The sequence below is a fragment of the Ascaphus truei genome, chromosome 2, assembly GCF_040206685.1.
Source record: "Ascaphus truei isolate aAscTru1 chromosome 2, aAscTru1.hap1, whole genome shotgun sequence".
Classification (NCBI taxonomy): Eukaryota; Metazoa; Chordata; class Amphibia; order Anura; family Ascaphidae; genus Ascaphus; species Ascaphus truei.
The window spans coordinates 487,306,854-487,317,900 of record NC_134484.1 but is presented as its reverse complement, the minus strand read 5'-3'; the positions used below and the strand labels follow the sequence as shown (position 1 = coordinate 487,317,900).

The window sequence follows — 11,047 nt, the reverse complement described above, 5'->3', positions numbered from 1 at the left end:
AGTACTTTTGTTTTGTGGTTCGTCAATTTTTTTGCAAAAGCTAATAAGCTGTGTGTATGAAAAGGCGTGCATTAAATTTTGGGGAATGTCCCATTTTTGTGCAAACTCTTGGAATGTCATGTATTGCTGTTTGTCTGTGTTGATCACATGTTCTAGGCACCTGATGCCTTTTTTTTCCAGACTTGGAATGATGGTTGGGTATACCTGGTATAAATTTGGTGTTGTCTTGGATTGGTATATATCTTGAGATTGTGTAGGTGAGTTTAAACTTTTTCCTGAACGTTTTCCACGTTGTTATGGTGTCTTTGATTAGAATATTATTTCTTTGGGTTACTGGGATGTCTCTTCATTTTGTGTGTATCAGCTCTCTCAGGGAGGTCTCTGGTGAGAACTCTTTTTCTTGTTCTAGGGAGGAGTAATGGTTAGTATCTTTTATCCAGTCTCCGACATGTCTCATTATGCTTGCTCTATTATAGTTCCTGATATTCGGTAGATTGATGCCTCCCATTTCTTTTGGTAACTGTAGTTTTTTTTAAAGCTATTCTGCTTCTCTTATTACCCCACAAAAAATTTAGTCATTGCTCTATTTACTTCAGTTATATCCACATGCTTGAGGAGCATAGGAAGAGTCTGCATGGGATATAGAAGTGTGGCAAACGATATCTTTTTGATCGCACTTGCCCTCCCAAATAGTGACAGGGGTAGTGTCGTTCAGTTTTTTAGTTCTTGCACTATTTTTTTTATGATTGGGATGAAGGCTTTTTCGTTACTTTTACTGGGAAGTTATATGGTTCCTTTGTGTCTGGGGGTTCTTTAATATACATCATTTCTGTTTTAGATATATTTATTTTAAAGCCGGCAAACGACCCGAATGTCTCTATTTGCTTTAGTACCTTTTTGATTGATTCATCAGGGTTAGTCATAAACATTAGTATGTCATCTGCAAACATTGACAGTTTCAGTTCTGTTTTATGTATCATGATTCCCTTAAATTCCTCCATTTGCCTCAGGTATATTGCCAGAGGTTCTATTGCTAGATTAAAAAGCAGGGGTGACAATGGGCATCCTTGTCGTGTCCCTCTATATAATTGGAATGGATCTGATAGATGCCCTGCTGCCTTTATTCTAGCCTTTGGGGTATTGTACATTACCTTTATCATGTTGCTAAAGTTTTCCCTTAGTTCAAATTTTTCTAGCATGAAGAACACATGGTTCCACATTATGTTGTCAAAATGCAAATTTAAGCATCAATAGTCACTAGGGCCGTATTCCCTATTTTATGTAGTCTGACCCATTCTATTGCCGCTAGAACTTTACTGATATTTTTAACCACGGATCGTCCCTTGACAAATCACGATTGATCAGGATGTATCAAGGACGGGAGAATGTTTGCCAATCTATCTGCCATGATTTTGGTAAATATTTTGGCGTCCTGGTTAATCAGGGAGATTTGTCTGTATGATTCTGGCCTCAGGGGATCTTTCCCCTGTTGGTGGATTATCATAATGTGGGCCATTTCGCTTGTTTGCATGAACGTAGCATCTTTTGAGTGCCTTGTGATATATTTGTTGTAATGGTTCTATCAGATCCTCTTTCAGAATTTTATAGTATTCCCCTGAGCCACTGAGAATGGAACTTATTAATATGTGTAGATATTAAAGTGTATATGTATGGTATTTTGGATCTGTTCTGAAAATGCAGACTCCATCTGCTATGCTAATAGGTCATGAAGGGCAGCCGGCTGATTGAGCCTAAGCACTGTGATCAAAAGTTAACTGCCCTGATAAGTACTTAGTGTAAACAATCAACAGATCAAGTACTAATCAACAGACTCTGCCACTCTAATTGTTACCTGAGGGTGAAGAATCATCAAACTGGAGTGGTTTGTAAGTGTTATGTCTACAAATACAAACAATGCATACTTCATTTGGTAGACTGGTCGTCGCCCCTGATTTAATTATGGGACTACACATAGAGTCCCAGTACACATGGGCTAATTAGCTGGGGGGCATGGGTTAATCTGTGTCTCCACGTTAGGGATTGGATACAGATAATTGTTCACCAATAGTCTGTATTCAATGTTAAGAATAGGGTTACACGAAGGGGGCGTGCCGATGACGTCAACCAGAGCAGTCGGGTAAAGGGAGAGCTCCGGAGACCCGCTCAGATAAACACCTCACAAAGGCACTTTTTGTCCGGCAAAAAATTCCCTAACGATCCCCTCTTATCTCCTAACCCCCGAGGGATGTCAAACAAGGGGAAAAATCAGCCGGCCCAGGGGGTTGGCAGGTACTTTACCCCTGCGAAGCAGAGCACTGAAGCGGGGGAAAAAAACCAAGATGGCGGATCTCCGCCAGGCGCACGAGGCAAACAGGGCCTGCCTGACCCCGCAAGCCCCGCCGAAAGCCTTCCCCCGGACGGGGGAATCACAAAAGCGTTTCTCGAAGAGCTACACACTAAACTGCATAGATCCTTGCAAGCTGACCTTAAAGAAGCGGTTACAGCAATCAAACAGGACATACAAGGCCTCCAAGAGCACACCACAACACTGGAGAACAGGCTTGAGGAGGCCCTAAAATATCAAGCTGATGCGGACGAAGAAATATTCCGTCTGAGCCGGGAAATCCACTCATTACGTGATGGCCTGGAGGACCAAGAAAACCGGGATCGCCGCCAGAATCTGAGGATCCGCGGCATCCCGGAAGTGGTCCTGCCCGGTCACCTAAGAGAATACCTAACAGACCTGTTCTCCTCTATATGTGCGGATCTGGATCAACGCGATATGGAGATCGATAGAGCACATAGAGCGCTGGGCCCGCAGTCGGATGATGTGAACCGCCGACGCGATGTGATCGTACGGCTCCATAGCTATTCCACCAAAGACAAGCTGATCGGAGCGTGCAGGGAGAGGGACACAGTCCAGTTCCGCGGCGAATCACTCCAGGTCTATAATGACCTGTCGAAATTAACGGTCAACAGCCGAAAGGAGATGAGTCCCCTCACACTGCTCCTACGCGAGAAGAGCAGCAAATATAAGTGGGGATTTCCTTTTAAGCTTGTTATACAAATATACAAAGTTATATAACAAAGGGAAATTCCTCACAATTCGATACCCCGAGGACATGGACCAAATGGCGAAAGCCTTAGGCCTTACCTTGCTGCCTCCAGGGGCCCCTGTTCCATCTGAGTCCCGGCCCCGGGACATGGAAGACCTGCCAGTGAGAGCCTCGGAAAGGCTGGCGGAGCAGAGACAAACACGGGATAAGTGATGCAACTGCTGCGTTACTTACCCACTCTGACGCCCTCCGGGAGATGTAAAAACTTTCTTGAGGTGACAAAATGGCGACACGGGCGCCTCACTTTCCTAGAGGACGTCCTGGCAGCCATCGGACAGGCCGCAACTAACAATCCCCTCCAGCACGGACCGCTTCCGTCTGTGGGCTCCTCACCACACGGGACTAAGCGTCACGGAGAGGCCCTGCCACGCGGAATACCCGATCAGCTCCTGAGACGCAATCCACATCAGACCCGGCGCACCATCCCTCGAGTTACGAAGAGGCAGTTGCTGGGCTTCCCGAGACCCGCTATGAAGTGCGACAGCATCCCAGGACATTTCAAATCCAGGCCGCCGCACCCCGGGAACACCCGTCGAGGACATCTAATGGACAGGGTCTGTAATGCAGAGCTATACTTAAGCTCAGTTAGCCAAAACTACCCTAGTTACCCCAAGTTATGTAAATTCCCCTGGTTAATTGTTACGCAGAGCGTTGTTATTGAGCACTAAAAGTTTAAGACAAAGATCACCCCCCACCCATGTCCCCCCCCACCTCTCCACCTCCCCCCCCCACCCATACCCCTCCTGTCCCGCGGTCGTCCCCCATCCCTCCCTGGTCTTGGGTCTCTCCCCCCTCCTCCCCCCCCCTCGTAGACTCACAAAGTCATATTTACATAATAGGTGATCGGGAAATGTGAATATGTGAATATGTGAATATGAATATTTTGCTAACAACCAAATGCAAAGATCACAATGCTTGAAAGATACCTATACCAATGATGCAACCCCCCCTTCTTCCCTCTCCCCCTCCTCCCCCACTCCCCTCCTATTCCCCCCCCTCCCCTCCTATTCCCCCCCCTCCCCTCCTATTCCCCTCCCTCCACCTCCCCCCTCCACCCCAATTGCTACACGGGAATTATAAGCAAATAATGTTGTGCAGTGTATACAATGCTGGAAATGTTTTATTACAATCAATGCAATCTGACCGCCCCGTCATCGCTCCCCCCCTCCCTCCCCCCCCTCCCTCTCCTCTCCTCTCCCCTCCCCTCCCTCCTCTCCTCTCCCCCCCCTCCACCCCAATTGCTCATGGGAAATGTTTTATTATAAGCAATGCAATCTGACCCCCCCTTCACCATTCCTTCCCCCCTCCTCTCCCCCCCTTTCTCCTCCCCCTCCACCCCAATTGCTACATGGGAATTATATGTAAATAATGGTGTGCAATGTTTACAATGCTGGAAATGTTTTTATTACAATCAATGCAATCTGACCCCTCCCTTCACCACTCCCCCCCCTCTTCCCTCTCCCTCCCCACCCCCTCTATGCCTCTCCCATCCTCAAATGACCCCTCTCAGATAACACAAGGTATACCTTGAGATACCCCTCACCGTGATTACAAGTCACCCAAAAGGAGGTTCATAAAGCTAAAAGGGTGGGCACGACGCGAACGGAGGCGAGACATACACATCCCCACATAACCACAGACCCTAGCCCTCTAACATAACTCCCCTGAACTGGGATAACTCAGCCTACATCACTAACGCCCACCCCCCATACCCATAACCAACACCACATACCCCCCTCCACCTCCCCCTTTCACTCACCCCCTCCTGACCCTCCAAGACCGTCGATTCCCCCCCCTCTACACTAACAACCCCATCCCCCTCCCCTAGATGGGTACGTCGAGACCGTAATTCCGGCCTCAACCTCTCCGCAAGAGGCGACACAGACCCACGAGACTGAATGTCCTAAATCTACTCACTCGAGGTACACTACCTTGATATCCCAATAACCAAGGTTGTCCTGATAAAACAGACTCGGACGAAAACAAAGACACCTAAGGATCTCCACCCTGCCCAAATCTGCCGGAGATCGTTACCGGACCCGCCCCCAAGGGTCTTAAACCCCACTAGCCGGTCTTTAGCTCAGACCGGTCCTCAACCTTTTAGACCCCACTAGGGTCGACTTTCCTCTCTTCTCTCTGTCCCCGCTGTTACTGTCCCAGCGGCCCCCCCACCCACCCACCCTACCCACCCAGTCCACCCTCCCCCCCAGTCCACCCATGCTGACAACCTTTAATCCTAGATCAACAAAAGTACACACTAACTCTCATAAGTGGGCAGAGACCTCTCACTTAAACTCAAACTCGCCCGTCCCTATTAAGAAGGGAGAGCTCTCACAAACTAATAGAAAACTTAGATAACATGGCCCATCAGAAAGCAATAAAAATCGTCTCCTTGAATGTCAAGGGCCTACATAATAATAGGAAGAGACGCCTTGCCCTCCAGGAAATAAAAAAGTCGGGCGGCGATGTTGTTTTCCTTCAGGAGACGCATTTCACGTCTCAAGACCCACCCAAAACATTTCAACATGCGTATCCGACGAGCTATTTCTCATCATTCAGTTGTAAACGCCGAGGGGTTGCCATTCTGATCCGTCAGGGCACTCCATTTAATCTAACAAAAATATCCAGAGGGTAGATTTATTGTAGTCTATGGCTCACTCTCGGGCTCGGCAATTGCCCTAGTTAACCTCTATGCCCCAAATGAGAACCAGACAGAATTCTTAAAAAACGTTTTGGAAGAAATTGACCCACATTATTTATCCTCGCTACTCGTTGCGGGAGATCTTAACATGGCTCTCAACCCAAATGAAGATAAATCAAGCCACCCAGGACGACAACATTCCACGCAGTCCCAAAGACTGGGGAAAAAATTTAAAGATATTATGGGTGACTTTTCCCTAGTGGACATTTGGAGAACACAACATCAGGGGCAAAGGGATTACACTTTCTACTCGGCTCCTCACCAGACCTATTCCCGTATTGACTATTTTCTTACAACCAAGAACATCCTAGAGGCCGCTATCAATTTGGACATAGGCCCTATCACGTTGTCAGACCATGTTCCCATCACCCTGACCCTGTCCATCCCATTCGTCAAATCGGCCTCGTATAGCTGGAAACTGAACTACTCCTTATTAAACCACACAGAGATAGTGAAGGAGATCAAAAAATCCCTTAAGGAATACTTCAGAATAAACGTGGGTTCAGTCTCGTCTCCAGCAACCCTGTGGGAAGCCCATAAGGCGACAATTCAAGGAAACCTTATCTCAATTGCCTCCCACCGGAAGAAAGCTAAAACCAAACTAACCAAAGAGCTTACAGATAACATTATCAAATTAGAGCAGCAGCACAAAACTAACCCCTCTCGGAGAATTTATAAACAGCTGACAACTGCCAGAAACGATCTAAAAGTGATCCAATTGGAAAATGTAGAAAAGGCTCTCAAATGGACGGGTCAGAGATATTATGACAAAGGGAACAAGGCCGATAGACTTCTTGCTAGTAAGCTAAGAGGAATACAAAAAAAGGTCACAAATAACGGCGATTAAGAATAACTCTGGTGAGATACTGTACAACGAGAAAAAAATAGCAGAGGAATTCACCAAATTTTACACTAAATTATATAATCTGAGGGCTCGCTCTGCTAACCATAGCACTACTGATTTATCGTCAGCTATAGACTATTTAGACGGCTGCGAGCTCCCCTCACTAACTGAGGAAGAAAACATTAGACTGAATGCAAAAATAACGATAGAAGAATTGGAGGCTGCCGTAAAGGCATCAAAAATTTCCAAAACGCCGGGCCCTGACGGTTTCACAAATGTCTACTATTAGAAATTTCTACCTATCTTATCCACCCACTTATTGTACTTGTTCAACTCATTTCTGGAAGGAAGTCCTATCCCACCCTCAATGTCGTCTGCTAATCTGGCTATAATACTCAAAGAAGGGAAGGACCCCACCCAATGCGGAAGCTATAGACCAATCTCACTGTTGAACAAAGACCTTAAATTGTATAGCAAGATCTTGGCGAGCAGACTTAATCCTTGTTCCGCCGGTGCTGCCCGCAGACCAGACTCATCCCTTATACTGAGGTGGGGACGTATATGTGCACGCACCCGCAGCAGAAGGAGCGTGTCCGGAGTGTGGTGTTTTGGCGTTGCCAGGCCAGGTGTGAACAGGTGTAGCAATACTTGCCGGTACCGGTACTGAAGAAGCGAAGTGTTTGCCGTTAGCCAGAAGTCGGGGAGAGAGAGATCCGGAAGGTCGAGGTCCAAGCTGAGGTTGAGGGATGGAAGAAGCTGCAGGGTCAAGAGAAAGTCGGGATCCAGAGCCAGGTAAGTTCGTCCGCCAAGCCGGGTCGAAACCTGAATGCACAAAGACAAAGGGAATGCCAGAATAGACGTCTCTAGCAGAGACTATGTCGAGCGATGTGAGAGAGGCAGAACAGGCATTAAGTACTGTGGCTGACCAATGGTTAACGGAGGCAGGCCTGGAGGAGCCCTAGGAGCAGTCCAGGATTGGTTTCCATAATAAGATGCCAGGTGATAAGGTTTAGGGTTAACTAGTAACCAGCGTGTGGGAGGGAGGTGTGGCTTCACTGCAAGAGCAGTGAATAAATTAGCTGGTGCTGGAATGTGTTCCGTAACGGCAAGGGATGCGCGCGCAGAAGCAACGGCAGGCAGCCGAGCACTAGCTCTGCGTGGGGCAGCAGCAGGCCGACGGGGAGGAGGAGGGAGTCCCCTCAGCAGGGAGGCCGGGTGAGGAGGGAGCCGCACAGCCACGGGAGTAGACAGAGGTGAGGGGAGGTCACGCTGCGACCAACGTGACCCCTGAGTCCTCACAGTACCCCCCCCCCCCCTTCAGGGTCGGCCTCAGGACGATCCTTCCATGGCTTGGATGGAAACTTCTTCCGGAAGCTTTTAAGAAGTCCTGGTGCGTGGATGTCACTAAGAGGTACCCAAGACCTCTCCTCGGTCCGAAACCCTTCCAATGAACCAAGAAATGGGCTTTCCCTCTGGAGAAACGGGAATCTAGTATGGTCTGGACCTCGTACTCTTCGTTGCCCTGTATGATCACAGGATCTGGTTTAAGAGTGTGGTCCGGGAACAGAGGGCTAGAGATGAACGGTTTGAGAAGTGATGTATGGAAAACATTAGGAATTCGCATGCTTGGGGGTAGTTGAAGACGGAAAGCCACCGGGTTGATCTGCTCCATGATAGGAAATGGCCCCAGAAACCTAGGACCCAATTTGGAGGAAGGGGTTTTGGGGCGGATATTTCTAGTAGACAACCAAACCTTGTCCCCTGGTTTGTAGTTGGGTGCAGGTCGGCGACGGCGGTCAGCCTGGACTTTAAAAGACAGGGAGGACCTTTGAAGTGCAGATTGAATTCTGGCCCAAGAGTCCTGTAGGAGGGAGATGTGTTCATCCACAGCTAGAACTCCAGAGGAGATCTTGGAAATAGGTAGGCAAGCCGGGTGATAGCCGTAATTAATGAAGAAAGGTGTCTCCCCAGTGGATTCATTCCTGGTGGAATTAAAGGCATACTCAGCCCAGGAAAGCAATTCCGTCCAATCATCCTGGGAGTCAGAGATGAAGCACCTTAAATACTTCTCAAGAGATTGATTAACCCTCTCGGTCTGTCCATTAGACTGAGGGTGATAACCCGAAGAGAAGGAGGAAGCAATGCCCAGTCTTCTTGTGAAGGATCTCCAGAATCTGGAAACAAATGGAGAGCCACGATCCGATGGACGTGGGTATGCCATGGATCCGGAAAATTTCTTTGGAGAAAATATCGGCGAGGGCGGGTGAGGAGGGTAATCCTTTGAGAGGAATAAAGTGTGCCATCTTGGAAAACCGATCCACGACTACTAGAATAGTGTTCATGCCATTCGACCTAGGCAATTCGACAATAAAATCCATGGATATGTGGGACCAGGGGCGTTCCGGGATGGATAAGGGCAAAAGAAGACCATGGGGTCTCTGGCGAGGAATCTTGTTGCGTGCACATACCGGACAGGCCCGGGTAAACTCAAGAATGGATTTGGCCATATTGGGCCACCAAAAGGTACGACGGATGAGATCCAAAGTCTTCTTGTAGCCTGAGTGTCCTGACGAACGGGAAGCATGTCCCCATTCCAGAATCTCCGGAATAAACTTGGCCTCCACGTATAAGGTATCCTTCGGGATCTCAAGATCGCTAGGAAGGTGGCTTTTAGACTTGATGATCCTCTCAAGATTTTTGAATGTAGCGACCGCGAGGATTTTTTGTTTGGGAAGGATAGACTCTGAAGTTTTCTCTGGTCTCTCATCAGAAGAATATTGTCTAGAGAGAGCATCCGCCTTGACGTTTTTAGTGCCGGGAATGTAAGACAAAATAAAATTAAACCTGGAGAAAAATAACGACCAACGGGCTTGGCGGGGGCCTAAGCGACGGGCATTCTCGATGTATAAAATATTTTTGTGGTCCGTGAGAATAGTGAATGGCTCTTTTGACCCCTCCAACAGATGTCTCAATTCCTGAAGTGCCAACTTGACGGCCAAAAGTTCTCTATTGCCCACATCATAGTTCCTCTCAGCTGGGGAAAACTTCTTCGAGAAAAAACCGCAAGGGTGAAATTTATCCTGGGGAGAAAACTTTTGGGATAGGACAGTGCCGGCCCCGCAGTCTGAAGCATCTACCTCTAGGGTGAAAGAAAAATTGGTGTCCGGGTGTCGAAGAATGGGAGCTGAGACAAAAGCTTGTTTTAGTGTTTCAAAAGCAATGACTGCTTCAGGAGACCAAGACGAAGGATCAGCTCCTTTCTGGGTCAGTGCTGTGATCGGGGCGATGATTGTGGAGAAGTTACGAATAAACTTCCGGTAATAATTGGAAAAGCCTAGGAACCGCTGAATAGACTTGAGGGAGTTAGGTTGCGGCCAATCGATTACGGCTTTAAGTTTCTCAGGATCCATGGCCAATCCCGTGTTGGAAATAATATATCCCAGAAAAGAGGTGGTAGACTGGTGAAAGAGACATTTCTCCATCTTGGCAAACAAACGGTTCTCTCGGAGACGGGAGAGTACAAACTTGGTATGGATGATATGGTCCTGTAGATTCTTGGAAAAGATAAGGATGTCATCCAAATAAACAATAACAAACTGATTAAGGACATCCCGAAAGACGTCGTTGATAAAGTCCTGAAAAACCGCCGGAGCGTTGCATAATCCGAAAGGCATCACGAGATACTCATAGTGGCCGCTACGGGTGTTGAAGGCAGTCTTCCATTCGTCGCCCTCCCGGATTCGAATGAGATTATACGCCCCGCGAAGGTCAAGCTTGGAGAACACGTTAGCACCTTGAAGTCTGTCAAATAATTCAGAAATGAGAGGAAGTGGGTAACGGTTCTTCACCGTGATGCGGTTCAGTCCCCGGTAATCAATACACGGTCTGAGAGTACCGTCCTTTTTCTTGACGAAGAAGAATCCAGCTCCTGCGGGTGAATTGGAGTGCCGAATAAAGCCCCGTTTAAGGTTCTCACGGATATAGTCGGTCATGGCTTCCGTCTCAGGAAGAGAGAGGGGGTAGGATTTGGATTTGGGCAATGTGTATCCAGGTACCAAGTCTATAGGACAATCGTAAGATCTGTGAGGAGGTAGTAGTTCGGACTGGGTTTTGCAGAAGACATCCAGAAAAGCAGCATACGGAGCGGGCAATCCTCCCCTAGGGTTGGATGCATTGGCCAGCAGTCGAGGCGGAAGTGCGGCTGGTGGAAACGGCTCCTCCGACCTCGACCTCCAAGCAATAGGATCCTGGGATGTCCAGTTGATGAGAGGATTGTGCTTCTGTAACCAGGGTAAGCCGAGAGTGACCGGAGTACCAGGGGAGTGGATTACATCAAAGGCCAAGGTCTCCTTGTGTGAATGAGAGGAAAGGTTGATGGGGCAAGTC

At 48.0% G+C, this 11,047-nt stretch overlaps 2 protein-coding genes across 4 annotated transcripts in view; both read right to left on the bottom strand.

The window, feature by feature from the left end:
- LOC142488427 (uncharacterized) overlaps positions 1–11,047 on the bottom strand; it is a 1,092,840-nt gene that overhangs the window by 593,440 nt on the left and 488,353 nt on the right. The gene's annotated exons all lie outside the window — the stretch shown is intronic.
- LOC142488442 (uncharacterized) overlaps positions 1–11,047 on the bottom strand; it is a 41,760-nt gene that overhangs the window by 24,642 nt on the left and 6,071 nt on the right. Inside the window, exon 1 of one of the 2 annotated variants that reach the window (XM_075588959.1) lies at positions 3,291–3,524. The exons of the other annotated variant lie outside the window; for it this stretch is intronic. The gene's annotated coding sequence lies outside the window, so the exon portion shown is untranslated. Of the gene's footprint in view, positions 1–3,290; positions 3,525–11,047 lie in introns of those variants that run through there. 2 annotated transcript variants of the gene reach the window in all.